At 40.3% G+C, this 12384-nt stretch overlaps 13 non-coding genes across 13 annotated transcripts; all 13 read right to left on the reverse strand.

Moving 5' to 3' along the window:
* Window positions 1–298: 298 nt before the first annotated feature.
* On the reverse strand, window positions 299–370 carry TRNAD-GUC (transfer RNA aspartic acid (anticodon GUC)). Its single transcript has one exon. It is a non-coding gene; the product is annotated as a tRNA-Asp (tRNA).
* A 745-nt stretch (window positions 371–1115) lies between these two features.
* On the reverse strand, window positions 1116–1187 carry TRNAD-GUC (transfer RNA aspartic acid (anticodon GUC)). The gene has a single exon. It is a non-coding gene; the product is annotated as a tRNA-Asp (tRNA).
* A 745-nt stretch (window positions 1188–1932) lies between these two features.
* TRNAD-GUC (transfer RNA aspartic acid (anticodon GUC)) lies at window positions 1933–2004 on the reverse strand. The gene has a single exon. It is a non-coding gene; the product is annotated as a tRNA-Asp (tRNA).
* Window positions 2005–2749: 745 nt separating this feature from the next.
* TRNAD-GUC (transfer RNA aspartic acid (anticodon GUC)) lies at window positions 2750–2821 on the reverse strand. Its single transcript has one exon. It is a non-coding gene; the product is annotated as a tRNA-Asp (tRNA).
* Window positions 2822–3566: 745 nt separating this feature from the next.
* Window positions 3567–3638, reverse strand: TRNAD-GUC (transfer RNA aspartic acid (anticodon GUC)). Its single transcript has one exon. It is a non-coding gene; the product is annotated as a tRNA-Asp (tRNA).
* A 745-nt stretch (window positions 3639–4383) lies between these two features.
* Window positions 4384–4455, reverse strand: TRNAD-GUC (transfer RNA aspartic acid (anticodon GUC)). The gene has a single exon. It is a non-coding gene; the product is annotated as a tRNA-Asp (tRNA).
* A 1562-nt stretch (window positions 4456–6017) lies between these two features.
* On the reverse strand, window positions 6018–6089 carry TRNAD-GUC (transfer RNA aspartic acid (anticodon GUC)). The gene has a single exon. It is a non-coding gene; the product is annotated as a tRNA-Asp (tRNA).
* A 745-nt stretch (window positions 6090–6834) lies between these two features.
* On the reverse strand, window positions 6835–6906 carry TRNAD-GUC (transfer RNA aspartic acid (anticodon GUC)). Its single transcript has one exon. It is a non-coding gene; the product is annotated as a tRNA-Asp (tRNA).
* A 745-nt stretch (window positions 6907–7651) lies between these two features.
* TRNAD-GUC (transfer RNA aspartic acid (anticodon GUC)) lies at window positions 7652–7723 on the reverse strand. Its single transcript has one exon. It is a non-coding gene; the product is annotated as a tRNA-Asp (tRNA).
* Window positions 7724–9285: 1562 nt separating this feature from the next.
* On the reverse strand, window positions 9286–9357 carry TRNAD-GUC (transfer RNA aspartic acid (anticodon GUC)). Its single transcript has one exon. It is a non-coding gene; the product is annotated as a tRNA-Asp (tRNA).
* Window positions 9358–10102: 745 nt separating this feature from the next.
* On the reverse strand, window positions 10103–10174 carry TRNAD-GUC (transfer RNA aspartic acid (anticodon GUC)). The gene has a single exon. It is a non-coding gene; the product is annotated as a tRNA-Asp (tRNA).
* A 745-nt stretch (window positions 10175–10919) lies between these two features.
* Window positions 10920–10991, reverse strand: TRNAD-GUC (transfer RNA aspartic acid (anticodon GUC)). Its single transcript has one exon. It is a non-coding gene; the product is annotated as a tRNA-Asp (tRNA).
* A 745-nt stretch (window positions 10992–11736) lies between these two features.
* On the reverse strand, window positions 11737–11808 carry TRNAD-GUC (transfer RNA aspartic acid (anticodon GUC)). Its single transcript has one exon. It is a non-coding gene; the product is annotated as a tRNA-Asp (tRNA).
* Between the last annotated feature and the right edge of the window lie 576 nt (window positions 11809–12384).

The following is a 12384-nucleotide window of genomic DNA, read 5'->3' on the forward strand; positions in this document are numbered from 1 at the left end:
AGGTTTAGCTCACAAGAGACTTGTCCACTACATAGCTGTCTCCTGTGTTACAGCGTGAGCCAATTTTAAGAGGATGATATGCAAATATTGTAATGCACAAAAACAGTACATGCCATGCTAGATAAAAGCAAGGGGTGACACCCAAACTAAAAACGAGGCTATGCAATTGGTGTTTCTGGTTCTTTCTTATGCTCTAAAAATCAAGTGGTATATTTTACACGCTACAATTGGATTCGGACTTTGATTCTCCATAACCTTGAGCAACGAATCTCTGAACCTGATAAAAACTTGCAATGTTCTCCCCATCGGGGAATCGAACCCCGGTCTCCCGCGTGACAGGCGGGGATACTCACCACTATACTAACGAGGACTAACTTGGTGAATCTGCAGGCAAAATTGGAGCTGAAAATACACCCAAAAACATGTCAGGGTGAGGTCTCGAGATGCGTCTGTGTCATTGGCCACAGAGATTATGTGCTACATGTTATCAAGCTAACATAAAACCCTAAATAAGAAGCAGATAAAAAGATTTATTTTTGTCTCAGCTGAAACAAAGACTACAATACAACTTTGCAAAAAAGATAGTTATTTCAATTAAAAACCTTTTTCTGTTATCCTCTACTGGTCGGTAATGGCCAGGAAGCTTACATGATATCGGTCTATCTATCTCACTTACTATACAGTTACTCCCTTTGAAAGTAGGGGATGCAAGTCCATTTTAGCCTGCAATCCATAGGAAAAGACACTTCTCTCTCAGTCTATACTCTGTAGGCATACAATAGTATCAGCTTTGCTTCATTGATGTGATGTCATAATCAGGTTTAGCTCACAAGAGACTTGTCCACTACATAGCTGTCTCCTGTGTTACAGCGTGAGCCAATTTTAAGAGGATGATATGCAAATATTGTAATGCACAAAAACAGTACATGCCATGCTAGATAAAAGCAAGGGGTGACACCCAAACTAAAAACGAGGCTATGCAATTGGTGTTTCTGGTTCTTTCTTATGCTCTCAAAATCAAGTGGTATATTTTTCACGCTACAATTGGATTCGGACTTTGATTCTCCATAACCTTGAGCAACGAATCTCTGAACCTGATAAAAACTTGCAATGTTCTCCCCGTCGGGGAATCGAACCCCGGTCTCCCGCGTGACAGGCGGGGATACTCACCACTATACTAACGAGGACTAACTTGGTGAATCTGCAGGCAAAATTGGAGCTGAAAATACACCCAAAAACATGTCAGGGTGAGGTCTCGAGATGCGTCTGTGTCATTGGCCACAGAGATTATGTGCTACATGTTATCAAGCTAACATAAAACCCTAAATAAGAAGCAGATAAAAAGATTTATTTTTGTCTCAGCTGAAACAAAGACTACAATACCACTTTGCAAAAAAGATAGTCATTTCAATTAAAAACCTTTTTCTGTTATCCTCTACTGGTCGGTAATGGCCAGGAAGCTTACATGATATCGGTCTACCTATCTCACTTACTATACAGTTACTCCCTTTGAAAGTAGGGGATGCAAGTCCATTTTAGCCTGCAATTCATAGGAAAAGACACTTCTCTCTCAGTCTATACTCTGTAGGCATACAATAGTATCAGCTTTGCTTCATTGATGTGATGTCATAATCAGGTTTAGCTCACAAGAGACTTGTCCACTACATAGCTGTCTCCTGTGTTACAGCGTGAGCCAATTTTAAGAGGATGATATGCAAATATTGTAATGCACAAAAACAGTACATGCCATGCTAGATAAAAGCAAGGGGTGACACCCAAACTAAAAACGAGGCTATGCAATTGGTGTTTCTGGTTCTTTCTTATGCTCTAAAAATCAAGTGGTATATTTTACACGCTACAATTGGATTCGGACTTTGATTCTCCATAACCTTGAGCAACGAATCTCTGAACCTGATAAAAACTTGCAATGTTCTCCCCGTCGGGGAGTCGAACCCCGGTCTCCCGCGTGACAGGCGGGGATACTCACCACTATACTAACGAGGACTAACTTGGTGAATCTGCAGGCAAAATTGGAGCTGAAAATACACCCAAAAACATGTCAGGGTGAGGTCTCGAGATGCGTCTGTGTCATTGGCCACAGAGATTATGTGCTACATGTTATCAAGCTAACATAAAACCCTAAATAAGAAGCAGATAAAAAGATTTATTTTTGTCTCAGCTGAAACAAAGACTACAATACAACTTTGCAAAAAAGATAGTTATTTCAATTAAAAACCTTTTTCTGTTATCCTCTACTGGTCGGTAATGGCCAGGAAGCTTACATGATATCGGTCTATCTATCTCACTTACTATACAGTTACTCCCTTTGAAAGTAGGGGATGCAAGTCCATTTTAGCCTGCAATCCATAGGAAAAGACACTTCTCTCTCAGTCTATACTCTGTAGGCATACAATAGTATCAGCTTTGCTTCATTGATGTGATGTCATAATCAGGTTTAGCTCACAAGAGACTTGTCCACTACATAGCTGTCTCCTGTGTTACAGCGTGAGCCAATTTTAAGAGGATGATATGCAAATATTGTAATGCACAAAAACAGTACATGCCATGCTAGATAAAAGCAAGGGGTGACACCCAAACTAAAAACGAGGCTATGCAATTGGTGTTTCTGGTTCTTTCTTATGCTCTCAAAATCAAGTGGTATATTTTTCACGCTACAATTGGATTCGGACTTTGATTCTCCATAACCTTGAGCAACGAATCTCTGAACCTGATAAAAACTTGCAATGTTCTCCCCGTCGGGGAATCGAACCCCGGTCTCCCGCGTGACAGGCGGGGATACTCACCACTATACTAACGAGGACTAACTTGGTGAATCTGCAGGCAAAATTGGAGCTGAAAATACACCCAAAAACATGTCAGGGTGAGGTCTCGAGATGCGTCTGTGTCATTGGCCACAGAGATTATGTGCTACATGTTATCAAGCTAACATAAAACCCTAAATAAGAAGCAGATAAAAAGATTTATTTTTGTCTCAGCTGAAACAAAGACTACAATACCACTTTGCAAAAAAGATAGTCATTTCAATTAAAAACCTTTTTCTGTTATCCTCTACTGGTCGGTAATGGCCAGGAAGCTTACATGATATCGGTCTACCTATCTCACTTACTATACAGTTACTCCCTTTGAAAGTAGGGGATGCAAGTCCATTTTAGCCTGCAATTCATAGGAAAAGACACTTCTCTCTCAGTCTATACTCTGTAGGCATACAATAGTTTCAGCTTTGCTACATTGATGTGATGTCATAATCAGGTTTAGCTCACAAGAGACTTGTCCACTACATAGCTGTCTCCTGTGTTACAGCATGAGCCAATTGTAAGAGGATGATATGCAAATATTGTAATGCACAAAAACAGTACATGCCATGCTAGATAAAAGCAAGGGGTGATACCCAAACTAAAAACGAGGCTATGCAATTGGTGTTTCTGGTTCTTTCTTATGCTCTCAAAATCAAGTGGTATATTTTTCACGCTACAATTGGATTCGGACTTTGATTCTCCATAACCTTGAGCAACGAATCTCTGAACCTGATAAAAACTTGCAATGTTCTCCCCGTCGGGGAATCGAACCCCGGTCTCCCGCGTGACAGGCAGGGATACTCACCACTATACTAACGAGGACTAACTTGGTGAATCTGCAGGCAAAATTGGAGCTGAAAATACACCCAAAAACATGTCAGGGTGAGGTCTCGAGATGCGTCTGTGTCATTGGCCACAGAGATTATGTGCTACATGTTATCAAGCTAACATAAAACCCTAAATAAGAAGCAGATAAAAAGATTTATTTTTGTCTCAGCTGAAACAAAGACTACAATACCACTTTGCAAAAAAGATAGTCATTTCAATTAAAAACCTTTTTCTGTTATCCTCTTCTGGTCGGTAATGGCCAGGAAGCTTACATGATATCGGTCTATCTATCTCACTTACTATACAGTTACTCCCTTTGAAAGTAGGGGATGCAAGTCCATTTTAGCCTGCAATCCATAGGAAAAGACACTTCTCTCTCAGTCTATACTCTGTAGGCATACAATAGTTTCAGCTTTGCTTCATTGATGTGATGTCATAATCAGGTTTAGCTCACAAGAGACTTGTCCACTACATAGCTGTCTCCTGTGTTACAGCGTGAGCCAATTTTAAGAGGATGATATGCAAATATTGTAATGCACAAAAACAGTACATGCCATGCTAGATAAAAGCAAGGGGTGACACCCAAACTAAAAACGAGGCTATGCAATTGGTGTTTCTGGTTCTTTCTTATGCTCTCAAAATCAAGTGGTATATTTTTCACGCTACAATTGGATTCGGACTTTGATTCTCCATAACCTTGAGCAACGAATCTCTGAACCTGATAAAAACTTGCAATGTTCTCCCCGTCGGGGAATCGAACCCCGGTCTCCCGCGTGACAGGCGGGGATACTCACCACTATACTAACGAGGACTAACTTGGTGAATCTGCAGGCAAAATTGGAGCTGAAAATACACCCAAAAACATGTCAGGGTGAGGTCTCGAGATGCGTCTGTGTCATTGGCCACAGAGATTATGTGCTACATGTTATCAAGCTAACATAAAACCCTAAATAAGAAGCAGATAAAAAGATTTATTTTTGTCTCAGCTGAAACAAAGACTACAATACCACTTTGCAAAAAAGATAGTCATTTCAATTAAAAACCTTTTTCTGTTATCCTCTACTGGTCGGTAATGGCCAGGAAGCTTACATGATATCGGTCTACCTATCTCACTTACTATACAGTTACTCCCTTTGAAAGTAGGGGATGCAAGTCCATTTTAGCCTGCAATTCATAGGAAAAGACACTTCTCTCTCAGTCTATACTCTGTAGGCATACAATAGTTTCAGCTTTGCTACATTGATGTGATGTCATAATCAGGTTTAGCTCACAAGAGACTTGTCCACTACATAGCTGTCTCCTGTGTTACAGCATGAGCCAATTGTAAGAGGATGATATGCAAATATTGTAATGCACAAAAACAGTACATGCCATGCTAGATAAAAGCAAGGGGTGATACCCAAACTAAAAACGAGGCTATGCAATTGGTGTTTCTGGTTCTTTCTTATGCTCTCAAAATCAAGTGGTATATTTTTCACGCTACAATTGGATTCGGACTTTGATTCTCCATAACCTTGAGCAACGAATCTCTGAACCTGATAAAAACTTGCAATGTTCTCCCCGTCGGGGAATCGAACCCCGGTCTCCCGCGTGACTGGCAGGGATACTCACCACTATACTAACGAGGACTAACTTGGTGAATCTGCAGGCAAAATTGGAGCTGAAAATACACCCAAAAACATGTCAGGGTGAGGTCTCGAGATGCGTCTGTGTCATTGGCCACAGAGATTATGTGCTACATGTTATCAAGCTAACATAAAACCCTAAATAAGAAGCAGATAAAAAGATTTATTTTTGTCTCAGCTGAAACAAAGACTACAATACCACTTTGCAAAAAAGATAGTCATTTCAATTAAAAACCTTTTTCTGTTATCCTCTTCTGGTCGGTAATGGCCAGGAAGCTTACATGATATCGGTCTATCTATCTCACTTACTATACAGTTACTCCCTTTGAAAGTAGGGGATGCAAGTCCATTTTAGCCTGCAATCCATAGGAAAAGACACTTCTCTCTCAGTCTATACTCTGTAGGCATACAATAGTTTCAGCTTTGCTTCATTGATGTGATGTCATAATCAGGTTTAGCTCACAAGAGACTTGTCCACTACATAGCTGTCTCCTGTGTTACAGCGTGAGCCAATTTTAAGAGGATGATATGCAAATATTGTAATGCACAAAAACAGTACATGCCATGCTAGATAAAAGCAAGGGGTGACACCCAAACTAAAAACGAGGCTATGCAATTGGTGTTTCTGGTTCTTTCTTATGCTCTCAAAATCAAGTGGTATATTTTTCACGCTACAATTGGATTCGGACTTTGATTCTCCATAACCTTGAGCAACGAATCTCTGAACCTGATAAAAACTTGCAATGTTCTCCCCGTCGGGGAATCGAACCCCGGTCTCCCGCGTGACAGGCGGGGATACTCACCACTATACTAACGAGGACTAACTTGGTGAATCTGCAGGCAAAATTGGAGCTGAAAATACACCCAAAAACATGTCAGGGTGAGGTCTCGAGATGCGTCTGTGTCATTGGCCACAGAGATTATGTGCTGCATGTTATCAAGCTAACATAAAACCCTAAATAAGAAGCAGATAAAAAGATTTATTTTTGTCTCAGCTGAAACAAAGACTACAATACCACTTTGCAAAAAAGATAGTCATTTCAATTAAAAACCTTTTTCTGTTATCCTCTACTGGTCGGTAATGGCCAGGAAGCTTACATGATATCGGTCTACCTATCTCACTTACTATACAGTTACTCCCTTTGAAAGTAGGGGATGCAAGTCCATTTTAGCCTGCAATTCATAGGAAAAGACACTTCTATCTCAGTCTATACTCTGTAGGCATACAATAGTTTCAGCTTTGCTACATTGATGTGATGTCATAATCAGGTTTAGCTCACAAGAGACTTGTCCACTACATAGCTGTCTCCTGTGTTACAGCATGAGCCAATTTTAAGAGGATGATATGCAAATATTGTAATGCACAAAAACAGTACATGCCATGCTAGATAAAAGCAAGGGGTGATACCCAAACTAAAAACGAGGCTATGCAATTGGTGTTTCTGGTTCTTTCTTATGCTCTCAAAATCAAGTGGTATATTTTTCACGCTACAATTGGATTCGGACTTTGATTCTCCATAACCTTGAGCAACGAATCTCTGAACCTGATAAAAACTTGCAATGTTCTCCCCGTCGGGGAATCGAACCCCGGTCTCCCGCGTGACAGGCGGGGATACTCACCACTATACTAACGAGGACTATCTTGGTGCATCTCCAGGCAAAATTGGAGCTGAAAATACATCCAAAAACATGTCAGGGTGAGGTCTCGAGATGCATCTGTGTCATTGGCCACAGAGATTATGTGCTACATGTTATCAAGCTAACATAAAACCCTAAATAAGAAGCAGATAAAAAGATTTATTTTTGTCTCAGCTGAAACAAAGACTACAATACCACTTTGCAAAAAAGATAGTCATTTCAATTAAAAACCTTTTTCTGTTATCCTCTTCTGGTCGGTAATGGCCAGGAAGCTTACATGATATCGGTCTATCTATCTCACTTACTATACAGTTACTCCCTTTGAAAGTAGGGGATGCAAGTCCATTTTAGCCTGCAATCCATAGGAAAAGACACTTCTCTCTCAGTCTATACTCTGTAGGCATACAATAGTTTCAGCTTTGCTTCATTGATGTGATGTCATAATCAGGTTTAGCTCACAAGAGACTTGTCCACTACATAGCTGTCTCCTGTGTTACAGCGTGAGCCAATTTTAAGAGGATGATATGCAAATATTGTAATGCACAAAAACAGTACATGCCATGCTAGATAAAAGCAAGGGGTGACACCCAAACTAAAAACGAGGCTATGCAATTGGTGTTTCTGGTTCTTTCTTATGCTCTCAAAATCAAGTGGTATATTTTTCACGCTACAATTGGATTCGGACTTTGATTCTCCATAACCTTGAGCAACGAATCTCTGAACCTGATAAAAACTTGCAATGTTCTCCCCGTCGGGGAATCGAACCCCGGTCTCCCGCGTGACAGGCGGGGATACTCACCACTATACTAACGAGGACTAACTTGGTGAATCTGCAGGCAAAATTGGAGCTGAAAATACACCCAAAAACATGTCAGGGTGAGGTCTCGAGATGCGTCTGTGTCATTGGCCACAGAGATTATGTGCTACATGTTATCAAGCTAACATAAAACCCTAAATAAGAAGCAGATAAAAAGATTTATTTTTGTCTCAGCTGAAACAAAGACTACAATACCACTTTGCAAAAAAGATAGTCATTTCAATTAAAAACCTTTTTCTGTTATCCTCTACTGGTCGGTAATGGCCAGGAAGCTTACATGATATCGGTCTACCTATCTCACTTACTATACAGTTACTCCCTTTGAAAGTAGGGGATGCAAGTCCATTTTAGCCTGCAATTCATAGGAAAAGACACTTCTCTCTCAGTCTATACTCTGTAGGCATACAATAGTTTCAGCTTTGCTACATTGATGTGATGTCATAATCAGGTTTAGCTCACAAGAGACTTGTCCACTACATAGCTGTCTCCTGTGTTACAGCATGAGCCAATTGTAAGAGGATGATATGCAAATATTGTAATGCACAAAAACAGTACATGCCATGCTAGATAAAAGCAAGGGGTGATACCCAAACTAAAAACGAGGCTATGCAATTGGTGTTTCTGGTTCTTTCTTATGCTCTCAAAATCAAGTGGTATATTTTTCACGCTACAATTGGATTCGGACTTTGATTCTCCATAACCTTGAGCAACGAATCTCTGAACCTGATAAAAACTTGCAATGTTCTCCCCGTCGGGGAATCGAACCCCGGTCTCCCGCGTGACTGGCAGGGATACTCACCACTATACTAACGAGGACTAACTTGGTGAATCTGCAGGCAAAATTGGAGCTGAAAATACACCCAAAAACATGTCAGGGTGAGGTCTCGAGATGCGTCTGTGTCATTGGCCACAGAGATTATGTGCTACATGTTATCAAGCTAACATAAAACCCTAAATAAGAAGCAGATAAAAAGATTTATTTTTGTCTCAGCTGAAACAAAGACTACAATACCACTTTGCAAAAAAGATAGTCATTTCAATTAAAAACCTTTTTCTGTTATCCTCTTCTGGTCGGTAATGGCCAGGAAGCTTACATGATATCGGTCTATCTATCTCACTTACTATACAGTTACTCCCTTTGAAAGTAGGGGATGCAAGTCCATTTTAGCCTGCAATCCATAGGAAAAGACACTTCTCTCTCAGTCTATACTCTGTAGGCATACAATAGTTTCAGCTTTGCTTCATTGATGTGATGTCATAATCAGGTTTAGCTCACAAGAGACTTGTCCACTACATAGCTGTCTCCTGTGTTACAGCGTGAGCCAATTTTAAGAGGATGATATGCAAATATTGTAATGCACAAAAACAGTACATGCCATGCTAGATAAAAGCAAGGGGTGACACCCAAACTAAAAACGAGGCTATGCAATTGGTGTTTCTGGTTCTTTCTTATGCTCTCAAAATCAAGTGGTATATTTTTCACGCTACAATTGGATTCGGACTTTGATTCTCCATAACCTTGAGCAACGAATCTCTGAACCTGATAAAAACTTGCAATGTTCTCCCCGTCGGGGAATCGAACCCCGGTCTCCCGCGTGACAGGCGGGGATACTCACCACTATACTAACGAGGACTAACTTGGTGAATCTGCAGGCAAAATTGGAGCTGAAAATACACCCAAAAACATGTCAGGGTGAGGTCTCGAGATGCGTCTGTGTCATTGGCCACAGAGATTATGTGCTGCATGTTATCAAGCTAACATAAAACCCTAAATAAGAAGCAGATAAAAAGATTTATTTTTGTCTCAGCTGAAACAAAGACTACAATACCACTTTGCAAAAAAGATAGTCATTTCAATTAAAAACCTTTTTCTGTTATCCTCTACTGGTCGGTAATGGCCAGGAAGCTTACATGATATCGGTCTACCTATCTCACTTACTATACAGTTACTCCCTTTGAAAGTAGGGGATGCAAGTCCATTTTAGCCTGCAATTCATAGGAAAAGACACTTCTATCTCAGTCTATACTCTGTAGGCATACAATAGTTTCAGCTTTGCTACATTGATGTGATGTCATAATCAGGTTTAGCTCACAAGAGACTTGTCCACTACATAGCTGTCTCCTGTGTTACAGCATGAGCCAATTTTAAGAGGATGATATGCAAATATTGTAATGCACAAAAACAGTACATGCCATGCTAGATAAAAGCAAGGGGTGATACCCAAACTAAAAACGAGGCTATGCAATTGGTGTTTCTGGTTCTTTCTTATGCTCTCAAAATCAAGTGGTATATTTTTCACGCTACAATTGGATTCGGACTTTGATTCTCCATAACCTTGAGCAACGAATCTCTGAACCTGATAAAAACTTGCAATGTTCTCCCCGTCGGGGAATCGAACCCCGGTCTCCCGCGTGACAGGCGGGGATACTCACCACTATACTAACGAGGACTATCTTGGTGCATCTCCAGGCAAAATTGGAGCTGAAAATACATCCAAAAACATGTCAGGGTGAGGTCTCGAGATGCATCTGTGTCATTGGCCACAGAGATTATGTGCTACATGTTATCAAGCTAACATAAAACCCTAAATAAGAAGCAGATAAAAAGATTTATTTTTGTCTCAGCTGAAACAAAGACTACAATACCACTTTGCAAAAAAGATAGTCATTTCAATTAAAAACCTTTTTCTGTTATCCTCTACTGGTCGGTCGTGGCCAGGAAGCTTACATGATATCGGTCTATCTATCTCACTTACTATACAGTTACTCCCTTTGAAAGTAGGGGATGCAAGTCCATTTTAGCCTGCAATTCATAGGAAAAGACACTTCTCTCTCAGTCTATACTCTGTAGGCATACAATAGTTTCAGCTTTGCTACATTGATGTGATGTCATAATCAGGTTTAGCTCACAAGAGACTTGTCCACTACATAGCTGTCTCCTGTGTTACAGCGTGAGCCAATTTTAAGAGGATGATATGCAAATATTGTAATGCACAAAAACAGTACATGCCATGCTAGATAAAAGCAAGGGGTGACACCCAAACTAAAAACGAGGCTATGCAATTGGTGTTTCTGGTTCTTTCTTATGCTCTAAAAATCAAGTGGTATATTTTACACGCTACAATTGGATTCGGACTTTGATTCTCCATAACCTTGAGCAACGAATCTCTGAACCTGATAAAAACTTGCAATGTTCTCCCCGTCGGGGAATCGAACCCCGGTCTCCCGCGTGACAGGCGGGGATACTCACCACTATACTAACGAGGACTAACTTGGTGAATCTGCAGGCAAAATTGGAGCTGAAAATACACCCAAAAACATGTCAGGGTGAGGTCTCGAGATGCGTCTGTGTCATTGGCCACAGAGATTATGTGCTACATGTTATCAAGCTAACATAAAACCCTAAATAAGAAGCAGATAAAAAGATTTATTTTTGTCTCAGCTGAAACAAAGACTACAATACAACTTTGCAAAAAAGATAGTTATTTCAATTAAAAACCTTTTTCTGTTATCCTCTACTGGTCGGTAATGGCCAGGAAGCTTACATGATATCGGTCTATCTATCTCACTTACTATACAGTTACTCCCTTTGAAAGTAGGGGATGCAAGTCCATTTTAGCCTGCAATCCATAGGAAAAGACACTTCTCTCTCAGTCTATACTCTGTAGGCATACAATAGTATCAGCTTTGCTTCATTGATGTGATGTCATAATCAGGTTTAGCTCACAAGAGACTTGTCCACTACATAGCTGTCTCCTGTGTTACAGCGTGAGCCAATTTTAAGAGGATGATATGCAAATATTGTAATGCACAAAAACAGTACATGCCATGCTAGATAAAAGCAAGGGGTGACACCCAAACTAAAAACGAGGCTATGCAATTGGTGTTTCTGGTTCTTTCTTATGCTCTCAAAATCAAGTGGTATATTTTTCACGCTACAATTGGATTCGGACTTTGATTCTCCATAACCTTGAGCAACGAATCTCTGAACCTGATAAAAACTTGCAATGTTCTCCCCGTCGGGGAATCGAACCCCGGTCTCCCGCGTGACAGGCGGGGATACTCACCACTATACTAACGAGGACTAACTTGGTGAATCTGCAGGCAAAATTGGAGCTGAAAATACACCCAAAAACATGTCAGGGTGAGGTCTCGAGATGCGTCTGTGTCATTGGCCACAGAGATTATGTGCTACATGTTATCAAGCTAACATAAAACCCTAAATAAGAAGCAGATAAAAAGATTTATTTTTGTCTCAGCTGAAACAAAGACTACAATACCACTTTGCAAAAAAGATAGTCATTTCAATTAAAAACCTTTTTCTGTTATCCTCTACTGGTCGGTAATGGCCAGGAAGCTTACATGATATCGGTCTACCTATCTCACTTACTATACAGTTACTCCCTTTGAAAGTAGGGGATGCAAGTCCATTTTAGCCTGCAATTCATAGGAAAAGACACTTCTCTCTCAGTCTATACTCTGTAGGCATACAATAGTTTCAGCTTTGCTACATTGATGTGATGTCATAATCAGGTTTAGCTCACAAGAGACTTGTCCACTACATAGCTGTCTCCTGTGTTACAGCATGAGCCAATTGTAAGAGGATGATATGCAAATATTGTAATGCACAAAAACAGTACATGCCATGCTAGATAAAAGC

Source organism: Pseudophryne corroboree, chromosome 11 (assembly GCF_028390025.1).
Source record: "Pseudophryne corroboree isolate aPseCor3 chromosome 11, aPseCor3.hap2, whole genome shotgun sequence".
NCBI lineage: Eukaryota > Metazoa > Chordata > Amphibia > Anura > Myobatrachidae > Pseudophryne > Pseudophryne corroboree.